The sequence below is a fragment of the Cupressus sempervirens genome, chromosome 5, assembly GCF_028749045.1.
Source record: "Cupressus sempervirens isolate cs-2001-9-10 chromosome 5, ASM2874904v1, whole genome shotgun sequence".
Taxonomy (NCBI): Eukaryota; Viridiplantae; Streptophyta; class Pinopsida; order Cupressales; family Cupressaceae; genus Cupressus; species Cupressus sempervirens.
The window spans coordinates 74,477,711-74,497,435 of NC_143122.1; the positions used below are offsets into that span (position 1 = coordinate 74,477,711).

Genomic DNA, 19,725 nt, shown 5'->3' on the forward strand with positions numbered 1-19,725 from the left:
AATGTGATTCTTGAATATGATATGTCTAAGCATAATATGCAAAATGACTTCAAAAGGAAAATAAAACACCTAAGCTTTTAGTTGCTACTTGGCTACAAAGATGCCCCTACAAATAGCGTAATGAGTAATCTAAGCCCTGACAATGCTACAGTCATAACACTTATCTTAATACAAATAGATGACACTATGGAATACGTTGTGTTTGTGTGTGTGTGTGTGTGTGTGTGAGTGAGAGAGGTGGGGGGGGGGGATGCATTAGGTAACAAAATTTTGTTACTTAATAAGTTGTCAGACTTGAAATTCTTGCAAATGATTTTTTTGAAGTCAATGAACAGTTTTATGTTGACAATTACCAAGGGATTTTTTTTTTTACCCTACTATGTAGATGCATGACACATTAAATTCCAACCCTTGCATATGCATATAACATGCAAGATACTTATAAAAACACAAAAATGAATTTAGAGAACATATAACTCTGAAAGTTGTTGTTTTTCAAATAAAGCTTAAGGGAAAAAAAAAAAAGTTAATGGAATTTTTTTTTTTATTTAGAAGGCTTCTTCGAACTGGATGACATTTCACAAATACTCAATAGAAAATCAGCTACCAAGTTTCTCAAAAGTAATCACCAAAAACTTGCCTATAGATTGTTTCAAAATATACATAAGTCATACAGAGAATATTAGCCTATTACATAATTTCCCATAGGCTAATGGAGTAGTACAATTTTATTAATTAACTTGAGTTTCCAAAAAAAGTAGTTTTAAGATATATTCCATAAAGGCAACCTATGTTTTACTATTAATAATGTTGTTTGGCATTAAGAGCTCGCTGCGGAGGATGGATGCTCACAGGAGTACAGCTTGCACGGGCTATGGCCTGTCAAACCTAGCCACTCTCTTTTTCTCTCCTTTTTCTCGGTAGTTGTGTTCTCTTTGCTGCATGATTTGTTGTGTAACACTAAGGGTTACTATTCAGGGGAATGTTTCTTGCAGCTATTGCGTTTGGGGATGGTGTTTGTCATCCAATATGAATAGCCTCTCTGTGAGACATTCTTCATGAATGTCTCAGTTAATTCAAGTTTTCTTTCTTCATCCAATGCTGACTATATAGATTGATTGATTGATTGTTTGGTCTGCAAGAGCTTGGTACTACTTTGTCTAGGAGTGGTAAAAGTCTAGCAATTTCCTCCAGCTCGCTTGATCTACATTGTGTATGTTCTTTAACAAGAGTCTTCTTTTCCTCCTGATTAAAACTCCAACCAATGCTTCAGCTCTTACTTCTTAGCAAATTAGGCTTTTCTACAAGGAATTCTTTGATTCTTCTCAATAGTCTTTATTGTCCTCTTTGTTCTCATAATTGAAGTGATGTTCTTGCCGATTCTTCTATCTCTTTGTGATTAGTTGAAATTCGTGTCATGTCTTTATTCGGTACATGGGCATTAATTCTCAGGGGTACATCTCCTTGAGTATCACATTCTTCCTCTCCCTATTAGTTCCCCTCATACTGTATGAATGAAGGAAAATTGCAAAAAATATCAAAGATCTAGTTGTTCCAGCATCGTAACAATGAAGTTCATCATACGAATTCAAATAAGATTAAATCAAAACAACACAGTTGCATTAAATTGGATTTTACTCCATTGCTCTCCTATCAACAAGATCTTGTGGTTTGAATGATATTTTCTCTCGGAGTACCATATGCAAGAAGCTATGAAGAATGGAGACCAAAGATCCTATTAAATATGCAAATGTGATGAATGGAATATGATAATAAAGAGAGATCAAAAGTCATTTAATTCAAGAGTTAGATAAGATAGATAAGATAAATTTATTAATGCCCAACAAGGGAACACAAGGGTCTAAGGGACTAGAAAACCATACAACCACTAGTAGGAGGAGCACCAAATGGTGTCCACAGAAAGAATAAGCAACAAATCAAAAGAGAAGAACAAGAACTAGAAAAGACTAGTCTAGATACTCAATGCAAGCAAGCAATAGTCCAGAACCAAAGGCTAAATTTCAAGGCAGGGGAGGGGAGTGGCGTTGGACCGTCTCAAGGAACCGCTGGAGAAAGAGTGATGCTAACAAGTGAACCCCTTACGAGGCTACACAGATCTAGTGTGAACCGAAAGAAGGCCGAGCAACCTCTACATCCCGTGGGCAGGAGACTCGGGGGAGAAGAGGGAGGTGATGAGCTGGTCAGAAGCCTAGATTAGTGGGAACTAAAGTTGGAGAGTGTGATCCTGAAGCCACATGGCCTCCTAAAGATAGAGGGCAAGACACCATTGATCAGTGTACCTGCAGAAAGAGGAAAGAGACTCGCACTCCCTAAACAAATACTAAAACTTTCCCCTGATCTTGTAGTAGATGGGGCAATGAAAATAAAATGAGGCTTCATCAGTTTGAATACATAACCAATGGGAGCCCACTCTGAAAGATCCTAAGAGATGCAGAGGGCATGATTCCAGAAGCAAGTGAGGTACCAAGGGCGCAAAATAATATCGTCTTTAATATCCATGTAGTGCTCCGCACAAAAAGCCATCTTCATATGTAGCCACCCTAGGGGATTACTCCACATTCTAGTAACGTATCATTTGTAGATATCAGTCTTGACCTGTCCATTCAACTCCTGTTGAGAAGGGTGGAGGTTGTCCATCGCAATCCCAATTAAACCAAGAAGAGAAAAGGCTTGGGTGAACCAACAACAAAATTTACTAGCCAGATTCGAAGTTGTCACTGCCTCAAAGGAGCAATAAGAGAGATAAGAGAATTAGGCAGCAAAATTTTGTTACTTATAAGTTGTCAGAATTGAAATTATTTGTCATGATGCTTTTAAAGCCAATGAACAGTTTTATGTTCACAATTACCAAGGGACATTATTTTTACCTTACTATGCAAATGCATGAGTGAGACATTAAATTCCAACCCTTGCATATGTATATAACATGCAAGATACTTCTAGGAACATAAAAATGAATTTAGAGAACATATAGCTATGAAAGTTGTTGTTTTCAAATAAAGCTTGAAGGAAAAAACGAAAAAATTATAGGATTTTTTTTAGATTAAAAAGGCTTCTTCTAGCTGGATGACTTTTGACAAATACTCACAAGAAAATCACCTACCAAGTTTCTCACAAGTAATCACCAAAAGCTTGCCTAAAGATTTTTTCACAAATTACTTCCTGAATAGATTTGGCTCAACATCATGTCCTTTTTCCATTCATAAGCCACAGGGAGACCATTAGCCTATTACTTAATTTCCCATAGGCTAATGCATTGGTACAATTTTATTAATTAATTTGAGTTTCCAAAAAAGTAGGTTTTAGATATATGCAGTAAAGGCAACTTATGTTTTACTATTAATAATATTGATCGGGATTAAGAGCTTGCTACGGAGGATGGATGCTCACAAAGTACATCTTGCATGGGATATGGCCTATCAACCCTAGCCACTCTCTTTTTCTCTATCTCCTTTCCTTGGTATTTCTATTCTCTTTGTTGAATGATTTGTTGTGCAACACTAAGGGTTACTATTCAGGGGAATGTTCCTTGCAGCTATCGCATTTGGGGATGGTGTTTGTGGGTCAATATGAATAGCCTCTCTATGAGAAATTATTCTTGAATGTCTCAGTTAATTCCAATTTTCGTTCTCCATCAAATCTTGACTATATAAATTGATTGATTGTTTGTTTGGTCTGCAAGATCTTGGTACTACTTTATCTAGGAGTGGTAGATATCTAGTAATCTCCTCCCACTTGGTTGATCTACATTGTATACGTTCTTTAGCAAGAGTCTTGTTTTCTTCCTGATTAAAACTCTAACCAATGCTTCAGCTCTTTCTTCTTAGCAGATTAGGCTTTCTACAAGGAATTCTTTGATTCTTCTCAATATTCTTTATTGTCCTCTTTGCTCTCATAGTCGAAGAGATCTTCTCACTAATTCTTCTATCTCTTTGTCATTAGTTGAAATTCGTGTCATGCCTTTATTTGGTGCATGGCATTAATTCTCAGGGGTACATCTCCTCAATTGTAATATTCTTCCTCTCCCTATTAGTTCCCTTCATACTGTACAAATGAAGGGAAATTGCAAACTAAATCAGAAATCTAGTTGTTCCAACATCGTAAAAATGAAGTTCTTCATACGAATGCAAATAAGATCAAATTAAACAAAACAATTGCATTAAATGAAATTTTACTACATTGCTCTCCTATCAACAGGATCTTGTGGTTTGAATGATATTTCCTCTTAGAGTTCCATATGCAAGAACCTATGAAGAATGGAGACTAAAGATCGTCATATTAAATATGCAAATGTGATGAATGGAATATGATAATAAAGAGAGATCAAAAACTATTTAATTCAAGAGATAGATAAGATAGATAAGATAAATTTATTAATCTCCAACAAGAGAACACAAGGGTCCGAGGGACTAGAAAATCATTCAACCAAGCAATCACTAGCAATAGGAGCACCAAATGGTGTCCTCAGAAAGAACAAGAACGAGAAAAGACTAGACTCGATACTCCCCACAGGCAAGTAGTCTAGAACCAAATGCTAAATTTCAAGGCAAGGCCAGGCCCTGGACCATCTCAAGGAACTGGTGGAGGTAGAGTGATGCTAACGAGTGAGCCCCCTATGAGGGTGCACAGATCTAGTTAACCGAAATAAGGTCGAGCGACCTCTTCATCACTTGGGCAGGAGACCCGAGGGAGAAGGAGGTGATGAGCTAGTTTGAAGCCTGGTTTGGTGGTAACTAAAGTTGGAGAGTGTGATCACGAAGCCATATGGCCTCCTAAAGATAGAGGGAAAGACACCACTTATTGGTGTACCTGAAGAAAGAGGAAAGAGACTCGCACTCCCTAAACAAATACTAAAACCTTCCCTCGATCTTGTAGTAGTTGGGGTAACGAAAAATAAAGCCTCCATCAGTTTGAATATGTAATCAATGGGACCCCGCTCTAAAAGATCCTAAATAGATGTGGAGGGCATGTGTCCAGCAGCAAGTGAGGTACCAAGGGCACAAGATAATATTGTCTTGAATATCCATGTACTGCTTCACGTAGAAAGCCATCCTCAGACGGAGCCATCCTAGGGGATTACTCCACATTCTAGTAACGTATCATTTGTACATATCAGTCTTGACATGTTCATTCAGCTCCTACTGAGAGGGGAGGAGGTGAGCCGGGGCATCCAAGGAGAATTGGAATGGGGGGAGATCATCCATTGCGATCCCAATCAAACCAAGAAGAGAAGAGGCTTGCGTAAACCAACAAGAAGACTTACAAACCGGATCTGAAGTTGTCACCACCTTGAAGGAGCAATAAGAGAGGTAAGAGTATCTGTAGGAATCCACAAAGCCCCGAAGCCGATGTAGAAACCAAACCAAATCAAAGATGGCTCTAATCCTGAAAAGATGAGCCCTAAACTCGACCAAGATGATATGGTGTCAATTGCACCGATGACATCTGATAATGTGTCAAAGGAGGGTCTAGACTCTCTCAACCAAAGTCCTAGTCAAACTCAAGGAGAGAGTGCCCCCACTAAGTAGAGGCATAGAGGACAATTGGCCTGACTAAGGATTCCAAGAGGGACATTTTAGTCATGGTATCCTAGAAGTGATGTCTAAAGCACTATCTCCCAAGCATAGCCAGGGAACCCCAACCCTTGTTAAACCAGGGTTACATGGCAGATCTCAAGCTCCAACGGGGTCCAGAGAACTTAACCCCCCAATAAGTATAGGAGGAAGTGATCTCAATCTCCTCACCTTGAAGGAAAAAGTGAGAACTCAAAAGATCAAAATGTGAAAGGATTAATCAAGAGAGGGCAATGCATTTATAGGTGTCCTCATAAAGAAAAGAAAGATGTAGAAGAAATGTATGATAAAGAAGGTAATTGGAGGTAGCTAGAGATAATATGTTTGTACCAGATTTCCTAAATCAATGGAAATAGTGGACTTGAAAGAATTATAAATAGAGCAGTTTGTGATATGAAAGAGGTTACGAATAGGATGGATCTAGGTAGGTTGATTCATTAATTAAATGGATTAATATATAAATTGATTTAATGAATCATATAAATAATTTCATGACTAAATGATAGCAAATAATAATAATGAATTAATTAAATGGGTAATAATACCCACTTTATAAACGGAAGAATTAGGATTAATTTTGAGAATAATTTGATGTGTCTACATTTTGCCCCTCTTTGAGACAATGTAGCTTGTCGCATTGTTTTTAAAAAAAAAATGATTAACTAATATATGCCCTAGGGACTTAATAAATAGAAGAATTAGGATTAATTTTGAGAACAATTTGATGTGTCTAAATTTTTCCCCTCTTTAAGACAATGTAGCTTGTCCCATTGTTTTAAAGAGACATTGATTAACTAATATATGCCCCAAGGATATTCTAGAAAGGATGATGATTGATTAAATATGCCTCCTAGAGAGATTGGTCAAATAGCATGTGATAAGATTGATCTCTCAATAGATCATGAGGAAGAGATTTGATGAATGATATTGTAATCTTCCGCTCTAATCAGAAGCTCAGTAAAGATTTATTAAATGATTTCTTTACAGTAACATTCCTTATAACTCAGTTCTGCACTCATACGGCCTCCTAGTTCCTTGTACGGCCTACATAACACACTGTATTGCCCCCATTGTTCACCATACTACATCAATGTCTACTGTACAGCTACCCATTTCCACCGTACGGCCTACTCATTTCCCACCGTACACCAAGCCAACTCCACCATACGATCTACCCACTTCCCACCATACGGCCTAGCCATCCTCATCGTACCTCCCCTTTTCAACTGTACGGCTTGCACATTCTCACCATACCTTTGAGTTGTTTCACCCCACCGTACGGCAATTGTGGCCTCCTGTACAGACTTCCTGAACAACCATTCTTGATATATACGCTGTACAACATCCATACAACACTCTCCTATAGGGCACACATCATTATTTTATTGTTGGTTTAACTCAGAGGAGGATGGGAACATTACAGTGGTATCAGAGCGCTTTGATCCTACCAGCTTATGGATAGTAAATAAGTGTTTACAGCTGGAAGAGAAGTAGGACACTTTTTGTTGAAAGAATGGCTGCTGAATTGGAACCAACAGCTACCGAACTCATGGTACTACTGAGGGAACTTGCCAGGAATCAAGCACAAATCACTGATACTCAACGACTCATGGAAGAAACTCTCAAAAAGTTGGCAGACAATAAAATATCTAAAGAACAAAATGGTCACAGCGTAGAATCGATGTTGAGTAAATCAAACCCTCATCCAGCACACTCTCAACCTTCCATGTCGTCTTTTTCTCCACAGACAAAGGCACCACACGAAGGAAAACAACCAACCTTTGAAGAGATGAAGGAACAACTGAGAGAAGACTGCAAGAATGTGAATTTTGAGGAAGATATATCCTACAAAGACTACGTAGCTCTGAGAATGAGATATTCAGGAGGCGGAAACAGAGGATATTTTAACGATGATCTCAGGAGGAAGTTGAGTAAAGTAAATTTGTGCCCATTTGACGAATCCAGATCCATATCTGTGCAAGCGTGGGTAATGAAGGTCAATACTTCTAGCTGAATCCTATGCCAGAAGAAGCAATCAAATTTGTGGCACTACAGTTGGAGGGAGTTGCACATGAATGGTGGCATCACGGCACCATCACACCGGGGCATGATCAAATAAATACTTATGCAGAATTCACTGAGAGATTGATACAGCAATTTGATGGTAAAGATCCGAAACTCAATTTCAAAAATTTGGCACAACTGAGACAAACTAGATCGGTCGACCAGTACATTGCAGAATTTCAAAAGCTTTTTGTTTTGGTCACGGACATTTCTGAAAAAAGTTAGATAGTGCTCTTCATGGACGAACTGACAAAACCACTAAAAGGTTGGGTAAAAGGGTTCCATGCTGCCACCCTGTTGGAGGCTATTAAGAAGGCACGGAGCATGGCATCATTGACATCATCCTCTCAAAGTTACTCACATCCCAAATGGCCGACATTTTCGAGGGACAAAGATAATAAACCTTCACCTAGGAAGCCGTCATTGGACGAAGCTACTAGACAGGAACTTCGAAGGAAGAAATTATTTTTCAACTGCAAAGGACCGTGAGAACTTGGCCACAGATGCCTTAGAAAAGGAAAAATACACTACATTGAGGTCATGTCTGATGATGAGGATGAATAGGAAGAAACGCTCGCCGAAGACAACCAACATCACGACGACACCAACATGGTCAATTTGAACCGTAGGGAAAGAATTACAGCTTTGGTATAGCATGGAGGAACTATTGCCCTAGCTGGTAGCCTGAGGTGCACAGTTTTTCGTAAATGGGGTACCCTTCAAGGACAAAGGGTTACAGTGATGCTGGATAGTGGAGCCACTCTAAATTTCATAACCTCATCTCTAGTGAAGCGAAGAGGTCTACCTACAAAGACGCGTAGAATTTCAGGTCAAGGTTGTCGGTGGGACTCTTCTCCCCTTCACACCTTTTGTTCCTCAGCCAAGTATCACAATGGCGAATCACACAGTGATTGAGGATTTCTCCATAGTGGACCTTGATGACATGGAGGTTATTGTAGGTATACAGTGGATGGAGACACTTGATGAATACACTCAGAGTTTCAAATTGATGAACTTCACTTTTGTTGTCGATGGAAAGCAGGTTGTTCTCTGCAAAATGGCAAATGAAGGTCGGAAGGAAGTTTTTGCACATTAGATGGAGGCTATTTTTCAACGTGATGACGTTGTGTGGGCTGCACATTGTTTTATCTCGACAGAACCTATAAAGGGGCGATGGACACCTCCCTAGGATCATGATCTCTAGGATATATTGAGTAAACATGATAAAGTTTTCATTGACATTCCTCTAAGTAAACTACCTCATCGAGGGTTTGAACATACTATCTAGTCGAAAGTTGAAGCCAAGCCGGTCATAACCAAACTATACCGCCATCTCAAGAAATTCAAAGATGAGATCGAAAAGACGATTCAAGAACTGCTAGAGAAAGGATGGATCCATCCCAGTTCTAGCTCTTTCGTGTCATCTATGGTATTGGTCAAAAAGGACGAGGCGATGCGCATGTGTGTGGACGATCGTGCGTTGAACAAAAAACAATAAAGAATAGATATCCCATTCCAAGGATAGATGAGTTGCTAGATGAATTGCATGGCGCAGTCTATTTTTCAAAAATAGATCTCTGTTTTGGATACCATCAAATTCGCATGAGGGAGGAAGATGTAGAAAAGATGACCTTCCGTTGTCACTACAGGCATTATGAGTTTCTAGTCATGCTGTTCAAATTGACAAATGCACCTGCTACATTCCAATCATGCATGAATTGCATTTTCAACAAACAATTGTGTAAGTACTTATTGGTATTTTCTGCTGATCTTATTTATAGCAGGACATGGGAGGAGCACCTAAAGCATCTGGAGGAAGCCATAAGGATCATAGAAGAATAGTCTTTGTTTGCCAAGCAATCCAAGTGTGAATTCGGTACGACAGAAATATTGTACTTAGGGCATGTTGTCAATAAATATGGAGTTCAAGTTCATCAGGAGAAGATTCAAGTTATCCTTGATTGGCCTCCCCCAAAACCACTTTCGAAATTGCGAGGATTTTTCGAACTGTGCAGTTACTACCGAGGTTCATTAAAGAATTCTCTCAGCTCAACACACCCTTAGCGGATCTTACAAGGAAGGGGTCTTTCCAGTGGAACAAGGCACAACTCACTTTTGATAAACTGAAAGAGGCAATGAGCACTTGTCCCGTACTTGCATTACCTGATTTCACTCGACCATTCATTTTGGAGTACAACACATCCAGAGAAGGCATTGGCACAATACTGATGCAGGATAGACACCCCATAGCTTATGAGAGTGGGAAACTTACACAAGCGAAACGCTTATATTCTATCTATGACAAAGAGATGTTGGCCATCGTACATGCACTAACCAAGTTTCGGCACTATCTGGTGGGTGCCAAGTTTGTCGTCCGTAGGGATCACAATAGTTTGAGATATTTCCTGGAGCAACGGAACTTGAACGAGAGGCAAGAAAAATGGGTAATCAAAGTTCAAGCTTTTAATTTTGACATTGAATATGTGAAAGAAAAGAACAATGTGGTTGCAGATGCCTTGTCCAAAAAACCCGCCATCTGCTCACTACACCAGATTTCAACTGACTAGAATGCACATTTGTTGGTAGAATATTCCAAAAACACATTTGCCTACAAGCTAATGGATCGCAACACCCAAGATGATCGGTACAAAGTGGTGGATGACATTATCTACTATAAGAATCACATATTTTTAGTGCCAGAATCCAAATTGAAGAAGAGAATCTTGAAAGAAGTGCCCAACTCTCCCTTGGAAGCACACCCGAGTTTCCTCAAAAGTTACAAAATTCTCCAGGAGAGGTTTTCATGGAAAGGACTTAAAGAGGACATGTTGCAGTATGTGTGAGAGTGTGTGATCTGCCAGTAGAACAAATCCGAACATACTCTTCTTGCTGGGTTACTACAACCTCTGCCAATTCTAGAACATAAGTGGGAAAGTATCTTGATGAATTTCATAACGGGGCTTCCCAAGGTGAATGGAAAGGATTGTATTTTTGTGGTGGTTGACACATTGACAAAGCACGCACATTTCTTCACCATCTCGTCAAATTTTCAAGCCGCACAAGTTGTCGATCTATTTTTTGGAGAAGTTTTTCGTCTGCACGAGTTACCCCAAAACATTGTCAAAGATCATAATAGGCAATTCATCAATATCTTCTGGACAGAGTTGTTTCAGATGGCAGGGACAAAATTGTCACCAAGTACTAGTTACCACCCGCAGACAGACGGACAAATGGAGATTGTGAACAAGTGGCTCAAAGGTTACCTTCAGAACTACGTTTCGGCACAACAACGGGCATTGGTCAAATAGATACATCTAGGGGAATATTGCTATAATACCACGTACCACATGTCCATCCGAATGGCACCATTCAAAGCTCTATACGGGTATGAACCCCTTTCCTCCATCGACAAAGTTCTAGGTGACAGTCGCACACCAAGGGCGAGGGATTGGCTTCAGGAGGGACAAGACATACTAAGATGCTTGAAGAAAAACTTACAGTGGGCACAAAATCAACAGAAGATGTATGCCGACAGACATAGAATGGAGAGGAGTTTCGAAGTAGGGGACTTGGTCTATCTTCGGCTCCAGCCATATCGACAATCCTCATTGAAGAAAAAGCGAAAAGAAAAATCGAAGCCACAATTTTATAGCCCCTATCGTGTAGTTCGTCACATTGGTGAAGTCGCATACAGGATGGAACTTCACGAGGGAAACCGTATTCATAACGTTTTTCATGTTTCATGCCTAAAGAAGGCCGTAGGGCAGAACGTCACAGTAGCGACAGACCTTCCACCACTCAATGAAGAAGGAAAGCTCATATTGGAACCAACCGAGATCATCAAAGTACGCAAGAACTCTGTGAAACTGCACAGTGAAGGAATATTTGGTGCATTGGAAACACTTTCCATTGGACGACGCGATGTGGGAGGGCGTGCACATTCTCCAACACCCAACATTGCATTTGCTTGAGGACAAGCAAAATTTTGAACAGGAGGACTATAATGTTCTTGTTATAAAATAAATCATTTACAAAACTATTGTTACTAGGCCGATTGATTTAATATATCTCAGACCCATTTTTATTTTTGTTTCCATAGTTTGTGTCATCATCGACTATCTTTGTACACCCTCAAAAAAAATTCCTAATGGGTATTTAAGCACAGCTTGTAGGTAGACTTTAGGTATGCATGTTTGGATTATTTCTTTGTACTGCAAATTCCAGTTAGGATCCTTTGTTGTTCGCCATTTCAGAAGTGAAAGATCTTCCCTATTTGGCTCGTGCGGTTTCGATGGGATTCAACCCTCACCCTATTCCATTGCATGTAATACTTCACTCGGATCTGGGAAATCGGAGCACTATTTTTCAGCAAATAATTATTAAAGGAGATTCATGTTCAAATCCTTATTCTTGTCTAGTTTGGTATCATAGATTTGGAATTAGTAGTCTATGGTGTATAACTATCTTTCACAACTGGCAACATTCCTTATAACTCAGTTCTGCACTCGTACAACCTCCTAGTTCCTTGTACGGCCTAGATAACACACTATATTGCCCCCATTGTTCATCGTACTACATCCATTTCTACCATACAGCTGCCCATTTCCACCATATGACCTACTCATTTCCCACCGTACAGTCTTCCCACTGTACGGCCTAGCCATCCTCACCGTATGACCTCCCCTTTTCAACCGTACGGCTTCCACATTCTCACTGTACCTTTGAGCTATTTCACCCCATCGTACGGCTACTATGGCCTCTCGTACGGACTTCCTAAACAACCATTCTTGATATCTACACCGTACGGCATCCATACGACACTCTCCTATAGGGCACACACCATTATTTTATTGTTGGTTTAACTCAAAGGACAAGAACATTACATAGGCTGGCATGGAAGCAAGGCACAACACTGAAGAGTATTGGTGTGGTCAACTTTGGTTGAAAACGCCCAACGATGACTTCACAGGCTATGATGGTCACTTCCAAAAAGAATCGGCAACCAATCAACCAAAGGCGTGGAAACCAAGAGGAGCTCACACAGCTATACCAGAAGTGTAGGTCAATCAGGTTGCGTTCTCTTAAGCTTGTAATACTGACTAATGTCTGTCCAAGATCTAGATGCATGTATTGTTCCTGCAAGTCACCCATGTAATGCAACTAAAATCAGAACATTGGTATTGTTACTTTAAATTCTAATTAACTTTGTGCATGTGATCTAGTTTAGTGCAACTGGTTGTCTAGTCTAATTTTGAGAACAACAAGGGCAGTTTGTTTCAGTTGTATCAAAGCTTAATGACTCTCCATCCTGTGGAGTTCTTTGTGGGAAAAAAGTGATAATGTGGTTGAAGAATAAATAGAACTAATTACAATTTACAAAACACACCAACACGTTAGGTTAGGAGCCAAAGTGACCAAGAGTATGAACGTGAAACTTCATTGCAGGTAGAAATAGATCCTAGTGATACAGATTTTGAGGAAGTGATATTTGAGAATATGGGTAAACAAAACACAAAAGACAATGAGACAAGTATGTTCAGGCAGTTGATAGAAACTATCAACCAAGGGCATGTGTTGGGTGAACACATAACACAACAGCAAGATCAGCAAATGCGATTCATGATACAAATGAAGACCAAACAAATGGGGTTAACTATGAATATTAATGACAATAATGCGGCAAACAACCTTGGAATTAATGGTGCAGAAAATGAGAATGGTGGAGTTAAGAGGAAAAAACATGGGCAACAATGGTAGGGTTGATGCAGTTAACAATGTAGCCCAGTAGGTTGACCAAAATGGACCCAACAGAGGAATACAGGTGGCTGATAACGTTGGTCGAGTGCCCAAACCAGCAAGAACCACTTTCTCAAAACCAAGCATTCGGAATTTTCCACCTGGAGTTCAAGTCCAGCAGGGGCAAGAGGTACAACTACAGGATGTATAGGGTCGATGAGAGAATGGGCAGCACAAGGAGATGAGTTTTGAGCAGCCATCTCTTTACGTAACTACATGGACTTGAGGATGAGACACATGTGAAGGGGTGGCAACAAAGAGCAGCAGACAAAGTTGCTAAGGAAGATTAATAAATTTTCCCTCCCTTCTTATGATGGAATGGCTAAGATGACCGCAACGGCTTGTTTCCAAAAGTTAGATATGCATTTTCAGCTAAATCCTATGTCGAACGAGGAAGCCACCAAATTTGCATCCCTACATCGAGAGGGACTTCTGCACAAATGGTGGAATCATGGTATGATCACCTTGGGACATAACCAAATTATTTCATATATTGAATTCAGGGAAGCATTGATTAAAAGGTTTGATAACAAAGATCCTAAGATGCAGTTTAAGGAGTTAGCACAGCTGAAATAATGGACGAGTGTTGACAATTATATATCTAAATTTCAAAGGCTGGCAGCCCTAGTGAGTGATATAACACCCAATAGGCTCTTAAAGCTATTTATGGAAGACCTTACAGACCCATTAAGAGGATGGATAAAAGGACATAGTCCAACTACATTGCAGCAGGCCTATAAGAAAGCAACGAATATAGAAGCCTCAACTTCACAAAGAAAACACTTCTTAAGGAATTCCCACCACAGGAACAATAAGGACAAAAAACACTCCTACAAGGACGTTGATCAGTCAAAAAAATCACGGATCGGGTTGAATGATGAACAATTAAATGAGCTGAAAAAGAAGAAATTATGTTTCCCATGTAGGGAGCTTTGAAACCCTACTCATAAGTGCCCATCAAAGGCAAAGGTGAAGCAATTGGAGTACTTTACAGCCCCTGAATCAAGTTCTGAAAATTCAGAACAACATTCTGATTCAAGCTCAAGTAAAAAGGATTCTACTTCAGATGAACCAGCAGGTGAGCAAAGGGGAAAGAGTTGTATAGCTCAATTAACCAGCTTGCAGAAAATCAGATCATTTAGATTTCGGGGAGTGTTATGTGGGCAACAAATAATCAAATTGATAGATGCCAGTGCAACACACAACTTCATAGACGAGGGAGTGGTAGCACAAAGAGGTTTGAGGACTGAAGAATGTGAGGGATACAAAGTCATGGTGGTTGATGGGTTTACAATCACATGCACAAGCAAGATATCCAACTTATGCATTCAGCTGGGAGAATATGAATTGAAGCATGATTTTTATGTGGTTAGTGTTGTCCTGAATTTTGTCACCACAAAATGTAGGTAATAGTACGAAACTTTTTCAAGCTAGTTTTATTTTTCTCTAAGTTGAATTTTTTATTCAATTGGTTAATATTAATCGATCAATTAACTCCAATTCACGTAAAAAATTCTTTTACTAAAGATTTCATCATATCTTTTTTGTTTTTCTATTTGTTAGGCCTATGCTTGATTTTTGAAGGCTTCAACGTCCTTTTCTTGGTTTTTGAGTGTGTGTTTGTTGGTTTTTAGTGCTTTTGTTTTGCTCAATTCATTGCTTTCGGTTTTCCCTTCGATTTGATCTATCTTAGGGCTTAATCAGAGTTGGCAATCAAAAAATACGACCAATTCAGTGCCCAAAAAATGGACCTTTTTTATGCAACTACATGAATTTAAAATATCATGTTATATTTTTAATTTGACTTTCACTTTTTTTTAATATAACTTAAATTCACTTTATGTTATGTTTTGAAGTTACTTTATCATTTAAATTTTTCACTTAAATTAACTATAGTGCACTTCATGTTATATCTTTAAGTTGAGTTCGCTTTTTTATTTTTCACTTAAGTGACTATATTAACTATATAGTTCAATTTAATTTTTGATTTTTAAATCAAATTCTCTAGCAAATATTACTTATTAAATGATATTTGCACATTATATTTTTAATATGATAATGTGAATATTATTTACATCCCATTTAAGTGATATTTCATCAAAATTAAATTGACATGTGCTTAATTTACCACTTAAGTTGTGTGCAACATGTTTACATGCAAAATATGCAATTGCACCCAAAAGGTACGATTTTGATGGAGAATGCATGTAATTGCAACTGAAACATGCAAAGACATCAAAAAGTTGAGATGTATATGTCATATGTATTTGCACCTAAAAGGTGCGTTTTGGCCTTTGGGTTGCAATTGCAAGTTTTAAAACATGTCTTTGCACCTAAAAGGTGCATTTTGCCAATGAGACATGTAAATGCATCTTTTAAACCCCTTTTTTTAGCAAAAAGCCGATTTAAAACATGCATGTGCACTCAAAAGGTGTGTCTTGGTCTTGAACAAGCCCATTGCATGTTTTTAAAACATAGTCACCTCCAAAAGGTGCGTTTTGCATTCGAACATATGCATTTACCCTTTTTAAATCCACTTTTGAACAGTGTGTTGGTTCCCAAAACTGCAGATTGGAATCCTACGAACCTTGCCTGCTCGATGGTGGGATATCCAACGAGTAATGGCCAACTTGACAGGACTGATCGATGCGATCCAAATCCCTTGCACTTTTGGCTCTGCAAAACCAAGGCAGGTGTGCCTGATCCTAGACAAAACAATTAGATCCAAGACACTTATAACAAATTGATTAGAATGTGAATGTATTGAAAGTTTCACAAACGGCAAGGATTATAGAAAACTTCAAACTTGCAGATTGTGAATTAATAATAATAAATGAAAATATGAATGTTTTTCAAAAAAGTACAGATTAATGCAACAAATAAATATATTAATTCTTCAAAGGAAAGATACAAAATAATTGCCAGCAAATTATGAAAAATATAAAGACCTGTGTCGAAGGGCGATAGAGTCAATATTATAAGTTTAAAACATACAACTTTATAAAATTCTACACACATCAATTATAAACAATTTAGTAATCAAGATGCAACAGGTCAAATATATGGATGCAATTTTAAAATAATCTGGAATGTATTTTAACTCTTGTGGTTCAGAGCCAAACCAAACATAGATTAGGAAACAATTAAGTATTTCTCAAAATCTATGATGTTTGATTTTAAAATGCTATAATTGATGTTGTCCACTTAACTATCATATAAATTATTTATAAAATTAAAATAATAATTATAAAGGACGAAACTATATAATAATTTAACTCTAAAGCTTCATGCAAATAAAATAAAATAAATACGCTTACAGATTGTGCGGAGAAAAATCAAAATTGCACATAGAGACACTTCTTACAGAAGATCCATCTACTGCAAATTTATCCGGACCGTATAAGAATTTATTCAATAATCCACAATCCACGGGCTTTGTTCAAGAATTCATTTCTTCGCCAATGGGAAAATATAATACATCATAAGTGCATCATAATATATATATATAAATTATGAATATAATTAAATTTTGTCTGACTTTACATCATATATTTATAGAAGACCAAAAGACATCGGTTGCCTTTACAAACATTGCACCCTTTCATAACAATTAACTGAATATGAAATTTTAATGTAATTTTGATAAAGAGTAACCGTGACTTGGCAATCTTATTTCTTTGTCTTCGGTGTTAATTAGGACTAGTTTTGAAAGGTTTGAACAATATTGGAATAAAATAAAACTTCATTCTCAGTATCCGCAAAGGCTCCTTCGTACATACTCTTGCTTCCCTCACGCGTCTACACTTAGGCTGCTAGGTGACTCATGTCCTTACTCTCCAAATTCCCATGGTCTTCTCATTTCAACATGCGCCTTCATTGGACATCGGTCCCTTACTATTTGTGAAGTGGCATCTTTCATATTGCCATCTCAATGAAATTCCATTTTGTAAGTTTCCTTGATCGATTTTATAGCTTGGTTCGAATTTTGTGCCTCCATGATGATTCTTCTTCTTGCAGACAAACACAGAAGAACATTAGAGGCCAATTACTGATGACAAATAATATGTTGCTCATGCTCGAAAGGCCTTGTGAGGTATCAAGACTTCTAACAGCACTCATATCTATGACTTTGTGATTTTATCGGGCTCTTCAATTATACTTGTTTCCTAGTATGTTTGAAGCTACGTATGATATCCCTTTGCATATAAGACGACATTTATAAAACAATTTGTGGGAATATTTTCTGAGTTTGACCAAACTCCAGAACATGCCGCTTCTACAAACACCATAGTCTCTTTGTATCCATCGTGGCCCTCAGAGTCTTCATCCGCATCCCAGTAAATATCATGGAATAACTTTGCATCACCCTCAAATTTCTCATTTTCTTACTTGCATGTCAAGCTTATCCCAGTCCGTGTGAGAATTCAAGTTTGAAGATGGGTACAAGGGTCTCTGGTTCACAGTGTTGAATTATGGGATATTTGATGTTGCTCCAAGGATTGGTGATGTCCTCAATCTATCACAACTCGTCCTGTCAAACGGTATTGACCCTTTCTTAATTACTGAGATGGTATTTTTCTTGTCCATGGTGTGTATTCTTCTGGAAATGACTAAAAAGATACTTTTGCGATGTCTTAGGTATTTGAAATTTACTTGCACACTTCAATGCCTTGCCATTGATCAGATGGTACTCATTTTAGGTGTTAATGAATCCTATTGGAGAGTTGGGTAGAGATTCTTTCCATTTCCTTTTGATGAACTAACTCTGCAAAGAAAAACTGATAGTGAGAAGCAACAGCCTGTGCGTATTCAGTGTATTATGTTTATGTTCAATCACTGCTCGTGTATATGCTAGACCATTCAAAAATATCTCTATCTTCTAACAATATATGTTTGCACCAGAGGTTACAAATATTCACTTTTGCTAATTACTCTGTTATAACAATTTAAAAAATGGTCCCCTCACTGGAAACATCCCTTACTTTGAAGAAACACACAAAGAAAATACCTCATTGCTGCTGTGTCATTTATGTGATATTCAGAATTATTGTTGCATTAACAAACTGCTCTTAATCTCAAAGACTTGTTATAACACATCATAGAGTATTGTAGACAAGGTATGATTTATTGCAGTCTCTACTCAGAGCCTGATTCCGAAATTCTGATTGCGAAGAAATAGCTACATGTGACTATATTGGAATAAATATTTCTGATAACCTCTTTGAGGTAAATTTGTAAATACTGTTACCATTCTGATGAATTCATCTATTATCAATCTGCTGCAGGGCCAATAAACTGAGAATGACTTCATAATCTTCCATACCTTGTGAAGCTCTGTTCACTCCTTAAAATAATACATACTGAAATGCTCTTGTATAGGTTAACCTTGGGACACTTGTACATTATATAAATCTTTTACAATCCGTATGTTGCTGTACAGTTCCAATTAAATCCTTCTTACCACCATTCATTTTTTAACATATATTGCATGAATGATCGGATAAAATGCTTTGAGTGGAGACTATAATTCGCAAAAATTTCAAGGCTCCATTAGAGTGAAGGAAAAATTTCATGCATGTCCTCACCAGAACTTATAACGTTGTGCCCAAAACGATATTCAGCACTCCTTCAAAAACAAAGTTCGATTTCCCAGCAGCAAATACCAAATCCCTTACAACTGCTCAACATGGCCACTGTAATAATGATTGCATAAATTGCACCTTCCCAGATATATTCAAATGTCGCAGAATAAATGCAATTAATTACTCTCACCAATTTTGAATGCTAAAATCAATAACCACTTCTCCGTAGACACAGATTTATAGTAAGAGAGCAATGCAAATTATATACCTCAGCATAATTTGCAAACACCAAATTCACAATTCTCAAAATGATAATATCAATCTCCCAAACACAGATAATCACAGATAGGAGATGTAACCAATGAAATCATTATACATCAGCAGTGACTTCAGACAATCTTAAGAAACTCAAAATTCCTTATACTTCAGCAAGGGCTCACAATTTAGAACTCGGGAAAAGCTACAAAGGCAACAAAAGCAAATAAATTATCCAAGCGTTCTTTTCCCAATGAAATGGGCTCTCATTTATAATCTTTCATTGGCCAAAGTTTCCTAAAAAACTCCACTTCAGAAACTGTGGAGGTTTCGCAAAAGAACTCAACACTTGAAACTTTCCAACATACTTTTTAAAAATATCTCTTAATGTCATTATTATAATAACATAAATATCATTATAATAATGCAACTTG

At 37.9% G+C, this 19,725-nt stretch overlaps 1 protein-coding gene across 12 annotated transcripts in view; it reads right to left on the minus strand.

The window, feature by feature from the left end:
* The window catches only part of ABCB29 (ABC2 homolog 12), a 242,590-nt gene that overhangs the window by 157,011 nt on the left and 65,854 nt on the right, over positions 1 to 19,725 (minus strand). The window lies entirely within an intron of this gene.